This window comes from Grampus griseus (assembly GCF_964374135.1).
Source record: "Grampus griseus genome assembly, chromosome: 11".
NCBI lineage: Eukaryota > Metazoa > Chordata > Mammalia > Artiodactyla > Delphinidae > Grampus > Grampus griseus.
Window position 1 is genome coordinate 92,939,788 of NC_139005.1, and position 20,185 is coordinate 92,959,972.

The 20,185-nt window shown below is 50.8% G+C and overlaps 1 protein-coding gene across 2 annotated transcripts in view; it reads right to left on the bottom strand.

Annotated features, from left to right (window-relative positions):
- TMEM184B (transmembrane protein 184B) overlaps positions 1 to 20,181 on the bottom strand; it is a 48,910-nt gene extending 28,729 nt beyond the window's left edge. For both annotated transcript variants that reach the window (XM_082666688.1, XM_082666687.1), the window contains exon 1: positions 20,048 to 20,181. The gene's annotated coding sequence lies outside the window, so the exon portion shown is untranslated. The remainder of the gene's footprint in view (positions 1 to 20,047) is intronic.
- Positions 20,182 to 20,185: the final 4 nt, after the last annotated feature.

The following is a 20,185-nucleotide window of genomic DNA, read 5'->3' on the forward strand; positions in this document are numbered from 1 at the left end:
GCACACAGCACCACCTAGGAAGGACCCTCACCCCAGAAGTGAACTGGAATCAAAACAAGTCGCTAGAACTAACCACCGGTATCCAGGAAATACAGAGGGTAGCAAAACAGATGATACCACCAGGAAGTAGCAGCCAAAGCCAGACCACGGGACGGTCTATAGGACAAATGACCTGGTTTCTCCCAGGAGTTAGGGGCTTATAAACAAAGGTGGCTGCGGGGCTGTTACGGAACAAAGCCAAGGAGACGTTACAACTAAATGCAATGTCTACTAGACCCTGTTGGGTCCTGGTGCGAAGAAACCAATGATTAAAAGAAGACCTCTTTGAAATACACAGCACACAGGAATTCTCGCCGATTTTGTTAGGTGCATGGTGGGTATGTAAAAATAAAAGTCCTTATCAATGGAGGAAGAATCATCTTTTTAATAAATAGTGCTGGAACAACTGGATATCCAGAAGCAAAAAAGAAAAAGAACCTTAACCTAAACCCTATACCATATACAAAAATTAATTCAAAACGCATCATGGATTTAAATGTAAAGTGTAAGGCTACAAAACTTTTAGAAGACCCAGGAGAAAATCTTTGAAACCTAGGGCTAGGCGAAGTGTTCTTAGACTTGACACCAAAAGCATGACCCTGTAAAAGGAAAAATTGACTGGACTTCACTAAAAGTAACAACTTTCATGCTGTGGCTCTGTGAAGAGGATGAAAAGACAAGCCACATAGTGGAAGAAAATATCTTCCAGCCACATACCCAACACACCAGCACCTAGAACACAGAGTATAGGAAGAATGCTCAAAGCTCAACAGTAAAAAAAGAAAACAAACCAAAAAAAACCCAAACAATCCAATCAGAAAATGCGCAAAAGACACGAACAGACATTTCACTCAAGAAGGATCGTGGCCAACACATAAATAGCTGTTCAACGTTAGCAATTAGGGAAATGCAAACTAAAACCACAATGAGATATCACTACCCACATATAAATACGAAACAGTGACATCAAATGCTGGTGAGGATGCAGAGAAACTGGCTCTCACATACGTTCCTGGTGGGAGTATAAAATGGCTGAGCGGCTCTGGAAGAGAGTTTAGCAGTTTCTTGTAAAACTAACATGCACCTACCATACAACCCAGTAATCACTTTTAGACATTTATCCTAGAGATATGATTGTAAATTCACCCAAAAACGTATACACAAATGTTCACAGCAGCTGTGTTTGTAATCCTCAAAACATGGAAACAGTCCAAACGTCCCTCAACGGGTGAAAGGTTAAACTCTGCTCTATCCAGACCATGGAATACTACCCAGCAACAAAAAGGAACAAACTATTGACACAGGCAACAGTCCAAACAGATCTCAGGGCACTATGTTTAGTGAAAATAGCCAATCTCAAAAGATCACATACTGCCCGATTCCGTTTATATAACATTCTCAAGATGAGAGATCTATAAAGATGGAAAACAGATTAGTGGTTGGCGGAGGCAGCAAGGAAAGTGGGCGCACAGATACCCAGAGGGTAACACAGGGAGTTCCCTCCAGGCGGTGAGATACTTTGTATCTTGATAGTGGTGGCGGCTACAGGGGTCTACAGGAGACAAAACTGCATAGAACTACACACACATAAGAACAGCGAAAACTGAATAAGGTCTCTCGTCTAGTTAACAGTACTGTACTAATGTCCATGTCCTGGTTTTGATACTGTCCTACAGTAATTTGAGATGTCACCATTGGGGGGAAAAAAGGTACATGGGACTCTACATACTATTTTTGCCACTTCCTGTGAGCCTATAATTATTCAAAATTTAAAAGTTTTTAAAGGGTTCTTATTAAGAAGAGATGTACAATGAACTACTTAAGGGCAAAAAAGAACATGACATCTGGGCTTCTGCTCTTTGAAAAGGGGGAGAGGGACAGATGCAACAAGATTGCCAGATGTTGCTAACTGTTGCAGCTGAGTGACTGACGGGTAGAAATGCATTCTATCAAAACTATGCACTCTACTTGTGTTAGAAATTTTCCACAATAAAAAGCTTTAGACTGTAGAACAGTAGAATTTTCCACCAAATTTGTAAAGAGATGGGCAGTCACTCAGGAAATTGTATCAGAGATTTACTGGTTATCTTGTAGAAATGCAATCAGAAAGATTTCTCAAACCTAACAGCGGAGCTCAACACATCTTTTTTTTTTTTTTTTTTCGGTACGCGGGCCTCTCGCTGTTGCAGCCTCTCCCGCTGCGGAGCACAGGCTCCGGACGCGCAGGCTCAGCGGCCATGGCTCACGGGCCCAGCCGCTCCGCGGCATGTGGGATCTTCCCGGACCGGGGCACGAACCCGTGTCCCCTGCATCGGCAGGCTGACTCTCAACCACTGCGCCACCAGGGAAGCCCAACACATCTTTCTTTTACCAAAAAAAAAAGTTCCAATTCCCCATTTTTTCCTATGACCACTGGTTATCAGAGAGATGCTTCCCAGGGATGTTTCAAAAACATCTTAAGGCATATTTAATATGTCCCTTCACAGGAAAGGCATGTTATCACAATGAATGAGAAAGGAACTGCTCTTCGAAAGAAACCTCAGTTAGGGCAGAGCTTTCTGGAAAAGTATATGTGAAAATGCTTCTCCTGTTGTAGGATTTTATCACCAAAAAGAGTATGTCTGTAACTTACAAAAACGCTCATATCTGAGCTCCTAAAAGCCTACGTAACAGAATTTTCTAATCTGTTTAAAAATTTCCAAAGCATTTGAGTGGGTTTTGGACTCATGTGTTAAGAACTTTAAAATACCTTCCATTTAGTTCACAAGAACATCTGATTGGCATCAGGGAGGATGGAAATGTACTAGCCAAATTTCAACAAATCCTCTGCGTACACAGTGGATGGGATGGAAAAATGAGTAACCCGATTTAGAAAAAAAGCCAATGATGCATTTCCTCTGTGTGCAGCTACATGTCCTGGGCAGGGATCTTTTTCAGGGACGGCGGCCATTAAAACCAAGTATCTAAACAAACGGCTCTTTCCCAGAGCATCAGAGGACAGTTTCCAAAAATAAGTACATGAAGTCAAAAGGTTTTTGTACCACCAACAAAACTTTTTTTTTTTTAATTTTTAAAAATTATTACATCTTTAACTCATCCTTTGATTTCCATTTTTGGTGTAGGTTTTATGACATGCGAAGTATAACTAACGTAATACAAGTATAGAATAACTTCATCACTCTCCATATATTGGGGGTGCAGCCCCCCAAGCTCTTCTACTCATAGGGATGTGTGGGTAGCGAAGGTCTGAAGAGTGGTGCTGTAAGCAGTGGAAAAAGCCAGTCGATGACATGGCTCTTAACTTTCTCTGCAATGTCTCTGCCTCTGCCCTCCCGCCGCCCTCAGTCCCAGGCTGAATCAGCCCAAAAGCCCAGTCAAGGCCCAGTCCTGCCTCTCTCTCCCAGTGGCCCACCTACTGGCAAGGTGGCTCCACACCCAGGCCCTCACTCACCCGCCTCCCTTGCAATCCTAGGCTCTGAGTTGGGGAAACTGAGCTGGAATCTCAGCGCCACCACCCAGCCGGGACTGGATGTCTCCGAAGTTGCTTCCTGGGTGCATCGTGCTATAACCAGGACCCTTGGGCCAAATGAGCTTAGGAATTCAGAGCTTTTCAGACTTTAGGAAGGATTACGGTGCTGTATATGGTGCTTAGGCAGTAACACCCCCAGAGGGGTCTGGGCGGCACCCCAAAATCAAACACACAGTACTTCCACAGAGAAAGGTGAGATATTTTTAAAGACCCTAATTAGTCTCGCATCAATTCAGGTCAGATTTTTGCCACGAAATTAGCTTGCTGCAGACTTAGGAAGAACCCCTGGGATTTCGAGCGCTCTGGATTCCAGAAAGGTGGAGAAGGGACTTGGGCGTGGCCCATCCTCCAGAGCTCCGGCAGATGCTCAAGGAAGCAGGAATCCAGTGTGGTTTATTTTTTCACTTATTTTCAAACATGACCCCATCCCGCCTCCTGACCTGAAATCCTTTGAGAACATGTGAGGCTCTGAAGGTGGGATGCAGTCCTGACTCCTCTGCAGAGCCCAGGGTCCTGCCAGCTGGGTCCCAGCCTCCCTCCCTAAGTGCTGGCAATACCGGGTCCCTCCACATGTAGCTCTGGCCCCTGCGCCAACGCACCCTCCCCTCTGCCCTGGTCCTCGTGGCGGGTGACAACTTTCACTCACAGGTCATCCTCAACGTCACGGCCTCACCGAGGGCCGGCCCACTCACTCCCGCCCAGCCGCACCGTGCTCGCTCCGTGAGGTTTGTTCTGACAGTGTTCCTGTCTCCCCACACCTGAGTCAATTCTCTGTAGGCCTGGCACAGTGCCAGACACACAGCAGGGACCTGGAAGAGAAGAATCAATCAGATGACTGATGAATGTCCGGCATTAAGCCACGTGCTGCATGCTGCCGGCTCTCCGTCACTTGGTCCCCTCCCCACCATCCAGAGCTCAGCTAAGGACCTGGACCTTTGGCTGGAGGGAGGGATGGGCTGGGTGAGGGCAAAGGATGGAGGCTGAGTCACACCATCTCACACACATCTTCCATCGTGGAGAGCCACACCAACGAGGGCAAAGAACTTGTCCTACGTGCCTCCGTCAGGACACAGCCCAGTCCACCTGGTGCGAGCAACAGGAAGGTGAGAACCTGCCAAGGTAGACACATTTGTACCAGCTGGCACGATCTAGCAATGTCCTGCCAGAATAAGGAAGCTCCCAGTCAAACAGGGCTAGGAGTCTCCTGGCAGGAACACTGATCAAGGAACCTCTGAAGGGTGACCACTCATCCCTGTCTTCTCCCCAACCAGCCTGCAAGCTTGTGGAGGTCAGAGGTCATGTCTTATGTGTAGCTCTGATCCCCGGCACCTACCTCAGAGCCTGGATATGGTTAGCACTCAACAGGCTTTGGCTGGATAAGGGGGCAAGCGAATGAATGTTTGGGCTTTGCAGTTCCTTCCAACTCTAAAACTCCTTGACACCCTCCACCATCCTTGCACCAAGTCCCGGGAATGGCATGTTATCCTGCTCCCCCCTCACACCCCCAGATCTTTATTCCCACCTGCCTTTGTAGCTATCCCCTTCTACGGCCTATTACAGTTTGCACGTGGCATGTCTTCCCTGGTATTGACCATAATTGTGATTAGATGTGTTCCCTTAACATCCTGTAAGTGGGGCTCCATGAGGGCAGGGACCAAGTACTGTGATGAAAAAGTACTTGCTGAATGACTGCTTTGGGGATATGTTGACAGACACTCGGCCAGGGGTGTACCCAGAGCAGGCCTGTGGCACTCTACAGTTGACAAAGCGCTCCTGACAGCCGTGTGGAGTAGGTTTTATTGCAGTCAGAACATCCTGGCAGGGGTATCAAGGTCCCCAGAGAGGGCCTTGGGGAGCACCAAGCCGCAAGGTTGGACAGAGTGCACCTTGTGGGTGCAGAAAGCCAGGCTTCAGGGGATCAAGGGAACAGGGTCGGGCAGACCCAGCTCCCAAGAAAAGGGAGGAGTTCCAGTTTATGAATGTCCTCTCCACCTCCTATTAGCTGCCAGAAGGGCACTTGAGAGCACAGGATGGGAGTACAGGGAAGTGAGGGGTCTCGAGTAAAACTCAACCAGGCCCTGGAGAGGCCTGATGAACCAAGCCATGCCTTAGCAAACAGCTCGGAGTGATGCAAACGCGCACGGCCCCTAACACAAGCCCCACCCCGTCCTTCTCTGGGAGGGACGTCTCTGGCTGACTCCCTTCCTGAAGACACCCACCTTTTCCAGAAAAGCTACAGAGCTCTGTGTAGTCACTAGACTCAGGCACCTGCCTTGGAATTTAGGTATTTCGCAGAATCTCACCATGTCACCCAGATTTTATTCGACCATTTCGCTTCATGCTTGGGAGACACCTTACTGTTTCGTGTCTCCCACGGATTTCCTGCCTGGAAGGCTGAATGATGGCCTCCCGAAGATGTGCACATCCTAAACCCCTGAACCTGTGACTATTTCACCTTAAATGGCCAAAGGGACCTTGCAGGTGTGATTAAGTAAAGGATCTTGAGATAAAGAGATTATCCCAGATTATCTGAGTAGGCCAGATATTATCACAAGGGTTCTTACAGGAGTGGGAAAGAGAGGCTCTGAAGCTGGAGGAAGGGCCCTGAGAGCCAAAGAATGCATGTGGCCTCTAGAAGCTGGAAAAGGCAAGGAAACAGATTCTCCCCTTGAGCCTCCAGAAAGAACACGGCCCTGCCAGCACCTTGGTTTTAGCCCCGTGAAATACATTTTAGACTTCTGGCCTCAAAACCAGAAGATAATAAGTTTGCATTTTAAGTCACTAAGTTTCCGGCAGTTTGTTACCAGCAGCAGTAGAAAACTAATACACCCAGTTTACAGATGAGGAAACAGAGGCCTGGAGAGCTAAAGTCATGTGCCCACAGAATCCTGGTAAACGGCTCCTCACGCTGCCCGTGCCGTCCTGTCAGGGGCCCAGATATCCGAGGGCTGTTGAAGAGCCGTGGGCTCTGGAGTCAGACACCTGGACTTGACTTCCAGCTCCGTCACTTACTCGCTCTGTGTCTGCAGGCAAGTTATACAACCTCTCCCTGCTGCAGCTTCCTCAGCGGTACAATGGGCTGCAGCCACACTTAGCTCCGAGGGAGCCGTAGGGAAGAAACAAGTCACTATAAGGAAAGCACTGCGAACAGGGCCCGGCCCCGAAACAAGTCACTATAAGGAAAGCACTGCGAACAGGGCCCGGCACCGTACGACGTGACCTGTGATGATTCACTCCCGTTTCAATCATTGCATCCTTCAGCCAGGCTGAGCGAGCACACTCCCAATAGTCTCTGAGACCCGGGCCAGTCCTGTCTCCGGTAGTTGGCTCTTTTTTTTAAATCTTCTGAGGTCATAGTTTCATTCATCAGTTTCAGATCCAAAGCCTTTTGAGCTGCACCCATGAAGTGCTCGCTCGGGCAGTTGCTACACACCCACGGGCCAAACTGGGCTGGCAACACGCTCGCACGCACATCTCCAGAATACGGAATACGAACGCAGCCTGGGAGGGGTTTCGGTTCTTTTATTTAAGATACACGGAGGAATCTCCACCTTCGCAGAGCTCACTAGCAGCACTTGACCTGAGCACGGTTAATCTGAACTGGCCACTGCTCTCACTTCAGTTGCCTGGGGATGATGGGCCCTCCGGTCTCTGGGGGCTGTTTGTTCTGTGGACTTCTGGGTGGCTGTCTTTTGGGGGAGGCTGACCCACATCAGAGCAGGTCAGCAACCCACAGCCTGGCCCTTCTCCAGAGGAGATTAGAGGGAAAGCGTAGCCAAGGGCTGGGCGGTGCTGCCTGGTTAGGCTTTGGAAAAAGGATCACATGCCCTCACGAGGGGGCAGGGTCCCATCTCTCAGTTCCACGCCCCTTCGATCAACACGGACAAGCTGAGGCCACGCTAGTGGTTCCACATCTGTCCCTGTTCTCCTGCGGTCAAGTTCCCACGAATCTCTCAACAGGAAAGAAAAACCATCCAATCATGTATCTGTCCTTCACTTGGTGTTGGGGGCAGGGGGGGTAGGTGCAGAAATAAAAGAGAACAACAAAGTAATCCAAAATCCTTCAGCAAACACTTACTTAATTCAGCCTTGTAATTAAGTCTTTTTTTTTTTTTCAACACATACCAGGCCAAATTTTGATCTTTACGGTTTTCTCTCAAACTGAGAACGGATGGGCCAGTGCTCGGTCTCTCTAGCTAGACTCTGTGTCCCTCTAATGAGACCACCTTTTCATCCAGCTAAACCCCACCCAGCCCTAAGCAAACGGGTCCCCTTTGGATGCGGAACCCTCAACAGTCCCGCTAGCCCTTGGGTGCAGGCTGTCTAAACTGAGATCCCTGAACCTGCCCTGACCCCTGGGACCCCTTTGGTAAGAAGCCCAGCTCCAAGGACAGAAATAGAGACACAGACGTAGAGAACAAATATATGGACACCAAGGGGGGAAGTGGCGGGGTGGTGGGGGTGGTGGGGGTGGTGGGATGAATTGGGAGATTGGGATTGACATGTATACACTGATGCGTATAAAATGGATAACTAATAAGAGCCTGCTGTATAAAAAAATAAATAAAATAAAACTCAAAAAAAGCAGCCCAGCTCCACCCCAGTGAGAAATCCTAGCCTGAACTTCATCCATGCCAACGTGTACTAAGTTGGGCGAGTCAGCGTTCCACCCCAGGTGCACACCCCACAGGAGTCCATGTGCGCCACACAGACAAGAACAAGAAACTTCACTGCAGGCCTGTTTATAACAGAAAAAGCCTGGACACAACCCAAATGCCTATCCTCAGAATGAACAGGGATGGCTGAACCTTGAACAACAATGGGTCAGGGGCGCCGGCCCTCAAACATCCACGTATAACTCATAGTCAGCCCTTCGTATCCATGGTTCCACACCCTCGGATTCAACCAACCGTGGATCACGTAGCACGGTATGTATTTATTGAAAAAAAGCCATGTGTAAGTGGACCCACACAGTTCAAAGCCGTGCTGGTCAAGGGTCAACTGTATATTTAAACAGCGTGAACTTCCGTGGCACAGTGAGCAAGGACTGCTCTACACAACCTGGGTGACTCACTACAGGTTTTCCCGTATGAGACTCTATTTGCAAAAAGGTCAAAAACAGTCAGTAGTGACGAGGTGTGAACAGTGGTTACCTCAGAGGTTCATGATCTGGATGGAGGAGGCCCCAGGGAGCCCCCAGGGAGAGGCTGGGAATGTTCCACAGCTTGATCTGGACAGTGGTTTACACGGGTATTTACAGAGGTAAAAATCCATCGCACTGTGCGTCTAGTTGTATACTTTATTGGAGTCGGTTAATAAACATACACTTTCAAGCACCCTCTATGTGCTAAGTCCAAAGGGTATCTCCGGCAAGACTCTAACTGCTTAAGAGCTTACAGTCCAGTGGGGAAGAAAATACACTCAAATAACAATATAAGATTGCCCGTGGCCAGTGGGGCAGTTAATAAGAGTGGGCCAAGGGATCAGTATTACTCATGAGTCAGGGGAAGTGGTAGAATAAGCTGATCAAAGGCAGGCGTTTTGGAGGCAGCCAGACCTGTGTCCAAATCTTATTTCTAACTGTGTGACCTGGACGAGATGTTTGCTCTGCTTCTTCATGCTACGGGGGAACCACAGTTGAACCACAGCACTTCATGGGTCCTTGTGAGGGTGAGGGAAAGAATGTACACAAAGCCCTGGGGCATAAGACTTGTTATTCCTGTTGCAGGGGGGGCCTGCCCTGTGCCAGGCACCACCGTCCACAGATGTGAAACGGGCCCCACCCCCCATGGCTCCCGATCCCACCACGAAGAGAGCAGCCACCATTCACCCACTCGGCAAACATCTAACAAAACAGGGGCTGTGATGTGGACTTTGCCCTAAAGGAGCCCACAGCCAGTGGGGAATCAAGACACCCAGGACACAATGTAAAAGGCTTAAGTGCCAATGGAGAGGAACAGATAAAGAAGCAGGGGAGGTCTGAGCTGGGCCTTGAGAGGCAGAGAGGATTTGGGCACGTGGAGACTGCTAGAGAGGGAAAGGCAAGCAGGCAGAGGGAACAGGATGAGCAAAGGCACGGAGGCGGGAAGGCGAGGAGGCACGTGGAGAAAAGAGCGACCAGTCAAGGGTGGCTCAACAACAGGGGACCCAGTAAACAGGGCCTGGGACAGGGTCTTTATTTATGTGTCAGTGGGGAAGCCCCTGAAGGTTTCAGGGGAAATAAGCATATCAGAGCAGGGATTTAGATGACAAGCCAGACAACAGGGAGGCGGTTACATTTCTCCAGGGCTGGGGCCACGGGTCAGATTTCCCGAGATACACCTGGTCCCCTTCCTGAGACCCAAGCTTGCATTCTTGATTAGCTGATGGTCAGGGGCCTGAATGAGGATGGCTGGTCCTTGAGGGGGTAGCCTTGATCTTCCTGCACTGGGCAAGAGGGTGAGGATACATTTCTTATGGTTCTTGTTTATTTAATTGTATTCAGTTTAACTTTTTGAAAAAGTCACATATTCACATGAATCGGCACTCAAAGCGTACGAAGGGTCTCCAGTGAACAGTCTCCCGGCACCAGCCACCACCCCAGAGACACTGCAGTCACCGACTTCGTGTGAATCCCCAGAGACCCTGAGCACATACATAAGCAAATGCACTTTCTGTTTGCCTTCACTTTCACGCAGATGGAAGCACACCAGACACACGTCCTGTACCCGCTACCTTCACAGCAATCTATCTTGGTGACTGTTCTGTACCCGTGCATGGAGTCTCCATCTTATTTTTTATGGCTGCACAGTTGTCCATGGTTTGGATGGACCATAATTTGTCCCTGGCCCCTGCTGATGGACTTTCAGGTTGCTTCCAACCTTTTGCTATTAAAAATGAGGCAGCCATGACTAACCTTGCACACGTGGTAACTCATCTGTAGGATAAATTCCTAGAAGTGCAACTGCTGGGTGAAAGCCTTCAAGGATCTGTAATTTTGAAAATGTTGCTAGAGAGGCAGGATACATCTTAATTGCTCATCCAAAAAATAAGCCTAATTATTGGGGAAAATACTGACAACATGTAGTTCCAAGGATGCCCAGATGAAGACACAGTAGACACAGAGAGAGCACTAGGTCGGGAGATGGCTCTGGACCCAAATCAGCCCCAACTCACCCAGCGTCCTGGTCCATGGACTCGCATTTCCTCACCTGTGAGTGAAGGGCCAGACCCGCTCAGCCCCTCGGCCGTCCCCAGAACGGACAGGCTCTGGTGCCCTGGTCCCAGGTCAGGGGGAAGTGTGGGAGATGACTGGAGTCACCTCGACACCTGACCCTAATTGGTCTCCCTGGGCAAAGGCGCCATGGGAAGAGCAGGCAGGCCACGGAGCGTGCACCAGAAGCAGGTCTGGAGGGGACAGGTGGGAGTACAGAGCCCGAGACGGCGGGGTGCTTCCAGTCTAGCTATCCTGAACGAGTGACAAGCACCTCTGGCCACTTCCCATGCGTGAGCTGTAGGGACACCACAGCCATGCGAGACACACTCAGGCTCCACGACATTTACTGCTGTGTCCATCACGGACCTGTTAGGTAACAGCCATGGCCACCTAAACCTCACTTATCAAGCGGTGGTTGGCAGAGGATGGAGGAGGGCCTCTGGATACCTAGTGTCCTCCCTGTGAGTGAGGATAGCTGGGTAAATGCAGCGGGCAGGGCAGGGCTTCCTCCCACCCGCACGAATCTGGCTCAACTACTGAGAACTGCAAATGGAAGAAATGGTCTTCCGCCCCCAACCAAGCGGGAGACACCTCTTGGCAAAGCAAAGCCAGCATTTGAGAGGCAGAACCCTCGCCAGCCTTCCCGTTTCCCAGCCCGTGCTCTGCTCCAACAGACTGGACAGCCAGGAACGCCTGTAAATCGAATCATACTTAAATGCACCGAGGTTATATCGCCATTAACATTTTTCTAACCACTGCCCAGGGCATCAAGCTTTCTTTGTAAAGCAAGTATGTACTGTTTTGCTAAATCTAGATTTTCACAGGCCTTATTTGTTTAAAACCTACTGACAAACATGTAGAGATGTACTTCTGTTCCAGGAGGTGAGGCCTTGACGCCAACTGCTCTGGGAGAGCTCCCTCCCTCCACTCCTCCACTCACCTGCTAGTACCTGTGCTCCAGGTGGTCCTGCTACCTGGAAAGCCCTCCCCTGCTTCTCCACCTGCCCACCTCCACTGTCCATCAGAGCCCCCAGCTCAACTGCCCTTCCCCCAGGGAGCCTGGGCCCCCCGCACACCAGCAGGCAGAGCAGACTGCTGTCTCCTGGGGCCCCCACAGCTTTGACCGGATCCTCTATGAACGCTCTTTCCAAGTCTAAGCAGCAGTTCCACCTGCTGGCCTTCCCAGTGGGAATGCAGGCTCTCTGGGGGCCACGGCTGTGCTGAAGGGTCACTCAGAGGAGCAAGGGCACACAGGATTCGAAATCAAAAACCTGGGTGCTTCCTTCCACAGGATCTTAGGCAAATTCACCCCTCTGAGCCTCAGTCTATCCGTCTACAAAGTAGGCACAATAATTCCAAGGGGCCAGGGCCAGTGGGAGGATTAAATGAGATGATATATGTGAAAAGCAATTTGCAAACTGCAAAGCCCTACACCAATTCCAGTGAGGATTAGTAATATTAGTACTAATCGCAGCAAGATCTTTTTTGACCCACCTCCTAGAGTAATGAGAACAAAAACAAAAATAAACAAATGGGACCTAATGAAACTTAAAAGCTTCTGCACACCAAAAGAGAAACCATAAACAAGATGAAAAGACAACCCTCAGAATGGGAGAAAATATTTGCAAACGAAGCAACTGACAAAGGATTAATCTCCAAAATATACAAACGGCTCATGCAGCTCAATACCAAAAAAAACCAAACAACCCAATCAAAAAATGGGCAAAAGACGTAGACATTTCTCTAAAGAAGACATACAGATGGCCAACAAACACATGAAAAAATGCTCAACATCACTAATTATTAGAGAAATGCAAATCAAAACTACAATGAGATATCACCTCACACCGGTCAGAATGGCCATCATCACAAAATCTACAAACAATAAATGCTAGAGAGAGTGTGGAGAAAAGGGAACCCTCATACATTGTTGGTGGGAATGTAAACTGATACAGCCTCTATGGAGAACAGTACAGAGGTTTCTTAAAAACCTAAAAATAGAACTAACATGTGACCCAGCAATCCCACTACTGGGCATATATCCAGAGAAAACCATAATTCAAAACGACATATGCACCCCAATGTTCACTGCAGCACTATTTACAATAGCCAGGACATGGAAGCAACCTAAATGTCCATCAACAGAGGAATGGATAAAGAAGATGTGGTACATATACAATGGAATCTTACTCAGCCATAAAAAGGAACGAAATTGGGTCATTTGTAGAGACGTGGATGGACGGAGAGACTGTCATACAGAGTGAAGTAAGTCAGAAAGAGAAAAACAAATATATATTAATGCATATACGTGGAATCTGAAAAAACTGGTACAGATAATCTTACTTACAAAGCAGAGGGCTTCCCTGGTGGCACAGTGGTTAAGAATCCGTTTGCCAATGCAGGGAACACGGGTTCAACCCCTGGTTCGGGAAGATCCCACATGCCGCAGAGCAACTAAGCCTGTGGGCCACAACTACTGAGCCTGTGCTCTAGAGCCCATGCACCACAACTACTGAGCCCATGCTCCTAGAGCCCGGGCTCCACAACAAGAGAAGCCACCGCAATGAGAAGCCCACGTACTGCAAGGAAGAGTAGCCCCCGCTCGCCGCAACTAGAGAAAGCCCATGTGCAGTAACAAAGACCCAACACAGCCAAAAATAAATTAATTAAAAAATAAATAAATAAAAAGCAGAAATAGAGACACAGACGTAGAGAACAAATGTATGGATACCAAGGGGGAAGGGGTGGGGTGGAGTGGGATGAATTGGGAGATTAGGATTGACGTATATACACTACTGATACTATGTATAAAATAGATAACTAATGAGAACCTACTGTATAGCACAGGAAACTCTACTCAATGCTCTGTGGTGACCTAAATGGGAAGGAAATCCAAAAAAGAGGGGATATATGTATACGTATGGCTGATTCACTTTGCTGTACAGTAGAAACTAACACAACATTGTAAAGTGACTATACTCCAATAAAAATTTTTAAAAACTAGATTAAAAACAAAAAAAGAGTAACATTAGTACTAAATAGTATGTTAACATTAATTAATATTAATTTCCTCACACACATCCGTTCACCAACACCTATCATTGTGCCTGCAGGCACCCGAAATGACTGCTGATGGAATCTCCGGTTCTCTGTTCATTCCAGACAGAACTAAAACCACGGCTGCTAGAGATGGAGATCAGGAGCCTCTGCCAGTGGCTACAGCAGCAGCAGCTGTGGGGTTAGTTATTTTTCCCCTGGAGCTTTCCTGTAAGAGATAACCCAGAGGGCTTTGGGAAACAGCCCCACCCAGCAGAGTGGAGGTGTTCAGCCACCTGCCAACAGGACGGGGCCTCCCTGCGAGCATGCTGCCCACAGGGGTTGTAGCAGGAGAAAAATAAAGGCACCAAACTCCACACACTTCTCCCAGGGTGGGGAGGCTGTCTTATCTGAAAATCACTTTCAGGGCGGCAGATGTAGTAACTTCCAGAGGTCTCATTCCACCCGCTTCGTTGAGGTGAGGGCTGGGGACAGCCGTCCTGGGACCACCCATGGCCTGAAGCTACAGGGTCCTCAGATCGTGGCTCCCGAACAAGGATACTGAAGTCTTCAGGGGGATCCCTTCTCTATCCATCTTCACTTGACGGTGAAGACCAGCTCTCCCTCCAAGACAGAAACCAGGCCCTCCTCTTGTGGGCGGGGTGGATTTCAAGGTTTTCTAACCTGGGACCTCATCTGAGTGAGCCCTGTGGCAGCCAGGAGGTGGGCAGAGGAGGATGAATAACCCCACTGGAGGGCAAGTGACTGGCCCAAGGTCATCACCAGGTTCTCTGACTCTGTGCAGTGCCCCACCTGCTCCTCACATCATCGTGCCATCCAGCAAGAAGGGTGGAGACCTCGTCTTTCCTACAGACCTTGAAATAAAGCACCAAGGGGCTCTGTTTTAGAACTTCTCTGATTCTTTCATATCTACGGCTAACTTTCATGTCATGGGTAAACGCTTGCAGCTCGGTGTTATGTGAACAATGAGCTAATGCAGGAATGACGCCTAGAAGGAAAATATGTCCACTCTTCAACAGTGATTATTTCTTGGTTTTAGAAATTTGGGGTGATTTCTATTCTTATCCTCCAATCTTTTCTGGGTTCCAAATTTACTATAATCAACAAGTACTATTTTCAAAAGCAGAGAACCCCATTGTTTTTCACAGGCTGAAACACTGCAAACCTTCCATGAAATACTCATTTTGTTGTGTGTGACCTTTTAAAAACATGGTAGAACTGGAAGTGATTAGTAGGTTAGGAACAAAAGTTTTCTGGGTGGGATCTTCCCTCTCTGGTTTCCGCCCCAGAGGAGAAGGAAAAGGAGGTGACTGTGGGGCTTCCTGCCTCTCAGCCCAGGCCTGAGACCTCCAGACCATTGGACGGAGCCTGTCCTTGAACACACCCAAGGCTGTTTAATGTACCTGTCAGCTCCTGGTATAACTCAGTTCTAATAAACAAGCCTGTTCGGACCTATCACTTCTCAAGAATAATTCCAGCTTTATCCTGTGTGGCAATGATACTAACACATCCAACTGTTGGTTTGTTAGTCAAAGCGATTTCAGCACCTACTCTGTGCAAGGCATCGTGCCACACACTGAGCCACCATTAATCCAAGACGGGAAAAACAACCAACCAGACCGAGGCCCCATGTCATCCTTCTAAGTTCTGCCCAAGCATAGGGTTTCAGATGCACTAAACAGCAGCAAACAGGAATGTGAACAAACGCAGCCTAATTCCAGCACCGCCCCTCCCAGGACTTGGACAAAGCAGGGGCCTAGCACGAGTCCCTGATGAGAACACTGGCAGCTTAGCTGCACTGCATTAAGGTACCTGCACCACATGCCACCCAGCAGAGGTAGACAAAATGGGCAGGAAACGGGAGACAATCCGAAACTGGGGGACCTTCCAAATCTTCTCTCCAGGGCCCCTCACACTTTACTTCTTCCCCTTCCTGTCCTCTTTGAGGCCAAGAAGATCACATTCAATTAACATTTACTGAGGGCCTACTACGTGCTGAGCCCCAATGCCAAACAATTTTGCAGACAAAGGACTCAGACCTTTGCTTTGCACATGCTGTTCCCTCTGCCTGGAACCTGCTTCCTTATACATGGTGACAGCGTAAACGTCACCTGGTCAGAGAGGTGCCTGCCCAGGCGGGAATGCCTCAGTGTTCCCTCAGAGCACCTATGACAACTGGAACGGTTCTCCCCAGCTGGACTCAGCTCCCTGCACTGGCATACAGGCGTGCAACACCTCTTTCTTGAATAAATTAAACAGCCTGTAAGGTAACAATGAAAGCCAGTGTTTACTGAGCACGTACCACGTACAGCCGGATGCTGTGCTGAGCTCCGCGCAGACATCAGAGCGTCACAGCCATATCACGGCTCCACTATTATTACTCCTCTTTTACAAATGAAGGAAGTTGCATCATCTCCCGCTATTCTTTAAGAATGGGAATCAGAACCTGGTAAGCAACTTGTCCAAGGCCATGGAGCTAACAAGAGAGCCGCAGCTCCCAATTCTTCCTCCAGAAGGCTCAGCTTACCTCCCTCTCTCCCCGGAGCCCAAAGGGGTGCTTCTTTCTCCTATGCTCCCAGTGACCATTTTTGTCCCCTTCCTGAATTCTCCGCCTCCTCTCCCCAGGCACCCAATTCAGAAGTTTTCCTTGATTCCTCCCCTCACGTCCTACACCCATGGGCTCCCAGAGCCAAAGCTGTGCTTCAGCAGACATCCTGTGCGAAGACCCCTAGTCTTTCAGCCCTGGAGGGAGGGACAAACTGGGGCGCTCAGCTGGTCGCTCAACACCCAGCAAAGCAGGCGGGGAGGGCAGGCATCCCCTCAGTGAACCCACACATCCCCACCCCCCTTTGCCTGTATTTATAGCACTGATGAGCATGGGGGTCTGGAGGATGGAAGATGGGGGAAAAGGAGCGGCCCACCCTGTCCACAGCCACAGTGTGAGAGGTCAGCAAGGACCTGCCAGACCCGGGAGGGCCAGGAAGAACCCGGTTCCAGTTCAGGGGGCCACCCTACCGCCAGCCACGGAGGCCAGGGTAGAGCCAGCATTACAGCAGTGAGCTCCAGAGGCCTGTCCTGAGTCACACAGGGCTGTCGGGACCAGAAGCTGCTGGAAGGATAGAAGCGCAAGGCAGCAGGGACCGAAAAGGATGCCAGTGACCCGAGGGAAAGCAAAGGAGGGAAAGGCCCAGTCTCCTTGGAGTTACCTGCAGGAACGAAGGAAGAAGGAGCCGCGGGCACACTGTCCCGGAACACGCGGCTGAGGCTGTCGCTTCCTTTTGGAAAACTTCAGGGCTCCCTGGTGACCACAAGGGGGTCAAGCTCAAACTCCTTAGTGGGGCCTTCAAAGGTCTTCACGCCCTGGGCCCACCATAGCCATGTCTGGGCGAGGTATTTCAGGCCTCCGCACCTCTGCGCAGGGGGGCTTCCTCTGCCTAGAATGCCCTCTCCCTCCACAGGCAGAGCACTCCCCGTCGTCCTTCAAGGTGCAGGAGGTTTCGCTTCTACGATGATGTCGGGCACACCCCAGGGTTAGTGGGGGAAGAGCGTGGGCTCCAAGGTCAGCTCCACAGCCCAGCGCGGCTTTACCCTCCTAGGCTGCCTCCTCTGCAAAACGTGAAGGTAACTGTTCCCACCTCACTGTGGTGGGAGGATGAAACTCAGTCGGTCATGAAAGCACTTTGAACTGTGCCTGGCACACAGTAAGTGCTTAATGAACAGGCTGTTGTTCCTACTGTCCTCCGGCCCCACTAGGGCCCTCTGTTTCCACCACAAGCAGAGCACTCTCTGTCGCATATCTGTTACACGGTGGACAGCCTCAGCCAACCACAGCCTCTTAAAAGACACAACCCACGACTCAGCACGGTGCTGGGCACACAGTAGGTCTTCAGCAAGTGCTCACTGCCTGTGAAGGTCCAGTGGTAGACCCCCCCAGAGTTCTCCCAGGGCCCAGCAGCTGGCCTTCCACAACTCACACACCAAATCCCCAGTCTCAAGGCCCAGCAGAGTGAGAAGGGTATTCACAGTTACTTGGTTTCAAAACAATAAAGGACCGTACTCTGCCTTCCCACTCCAGGGAATTCACAGGGAGAAATGAGCACAGGAGGGACTGGAAATAGCATGGAGCCCTCTTGGGGAAGAGCGCTCGGCCGGCCCGCCAGAAACCAGGAGCAAAACCTCAAAGGCAGAGGAGGAGAAAACAGCCTCCAGACAGAAGCCCGAGCTCCACAGAACTCGGCCAACACCAGTGAACTAGGACAACATCACCTGCACCCATTCTGCCCTGAAGCTCTTCTTCCCACCCACTTGGAGGCCTTTAGAAGGGGTTCCTGGGGTAACCCACTACCACATGGGAGCAACTTAAAACACAACCAGGATCCCAGAGGCTGCACAAAGGAGCCAGGTTGCCTGTGGCCAATTCTTGGGGGGAATTGATGGTGACTTCTCCATGCACACTGGCTATGGGGGCCTTGTGTCTGGATTGGGGTCACTGTCTACGTCCATCTCCCCAGCAGACTGGAAGCCCGTAGCGGCCAGGCACCAGGTCCCATTCATCTTTAGACCCCTGTGCCCCTAGCATAGTACCTGGCATGTCGTAGATGCTCAGTAAGTTACAAGGCAGCACACCTGGCAGCAAGAGAGGTCCTGGTTCATGGATGACTCCATCCAGGCCTGCCACGTACATGGACAAGGAGCCACGTGCTCCCTCTGGGTCTCAGTTTCCTCATTTGTAAAGAGGGATAACAAACAGTTCTGTCCACGCACAGCCTCCGAGAGAATTAAGTGGGGAAATATACGTGGAAAGCACCAAAGCATCAGACGAATGCTAGTCAGCCTTCCAGTTTCAGCTCAGCTCCCCTCGCCCCCTCCACCCCATGTTGGAACCTTTTCTGCTGGCCACGTTTCCCCTCCCCCAGCACTGAACCCACTCTGCATCCCCTCTATTGTTTTATATTTTTCACATCATTGTGACTACTTGATTCTAAGTTTGATTCCCCGACCGACCTGAGAGGTCCTGGATCCCAGGGGCATCATGTGTTTCTGTTCAAAGCCTAATAAAATGGGCACACAGACCTGACCGCTGGGGCCTTCCCACCCCACGGTCCCAGCTCTAATACACACGGCACCCTCCAGCAAGATGTCCCGATGTGCAGAGCCTAGGGGGCCCACCAAGCACGCTGGAAAGGAAGGGAGATAGGAAGGGATGCTGCACCCACAAGCTGTGCGGGAGTCACACCTCTGAGACCTGCGCCGCCTTTGCAGGTGCGTGAGCTTATTTGCCTGGCTGCCTCCACAGCACAAGGGCCTCCAGGGCACAGATTGCTGCTTCTTTCCTTACATAAAGCACCCAGCAGTCAGATAAATAATACATGCCCTTCTCCTCACACGCAGGTATCAGACGTGCAAACACCTGCTTTGCCCCACAGTGCCCTGGGTGTGGGCGTGTGCGTGTGTGTGGGTGTGTAATGTCTGGCCTTGCACAACCCCAGAGGGGATACGGGTTGGGAACAGATACCCACGCCCACCTCTCAACCCCATCTCCTTGCCTTGGCCTAGAGTCAACTAGCACTAGACCCAAGCAGTGTGCCCAGAGAAGAAATGTCTGGGACGGATGCACACACCCTAAACCAGTCTCTGTGCTCCTTTTCCAAGCACATATCCTTGGAGCCCCAGGTTCCTGCCGGTGCCCCTCCAAACTGCTGACCTGTATGCAACGCGTGTACACCTTCATGCACGCATCCCCAGAGGCCTCGCCAGGCCAGCCACCAGCCCAGATCACAGCTACCCGCACAGGGCAAGGCCGACTCCCCCACTCACTAGGCTGTGCCAGGCGCCAGCACACCCACCGGGCGCACACCATCCCACTTGCAAAGGGCCTGTCCATCCGCTTCCCCTCTCTCCCGGCCACCCCCACGGGCAGGTCCGATTACACTCCAGGCGCGGGCCCCGCCACGCTGGCGAGGAGGGGGCAGCGCACACCCACGGGCGGCCCGCGACCTCGCAAGGTGGGGAGAGAGCGCAGGGCGAGACGGGCGGGGCCGCAGGCGCCCCCTCCCTCCCCGCCAGGCCGGCCACCTTCGTCCGCTCCCCGCCCGGGGACCCGCGGCCAATGCGACCCGCGGGGCGCCCCCCGAGCGGGCCTCTCCAGAACGGGGCAGCCCCGCCGCCCCCGGAAGCCCTCGGCCGACCCCTCGGGGCCTCCAGCTCAGGGCCGGTGGGTAGGGTACCTCAGGAGCCCATGGCGGCGCGTGTGCGGGCGACGCGCGGCAGCCGGACTGTGAGAGCGAGGCAGGCTGACGGCACCGCAGCGTTAGTATCTCGCCGCCGTCGGCTCGTCCCGGGCCCAGCAGAGTGCCGCCGCGGCG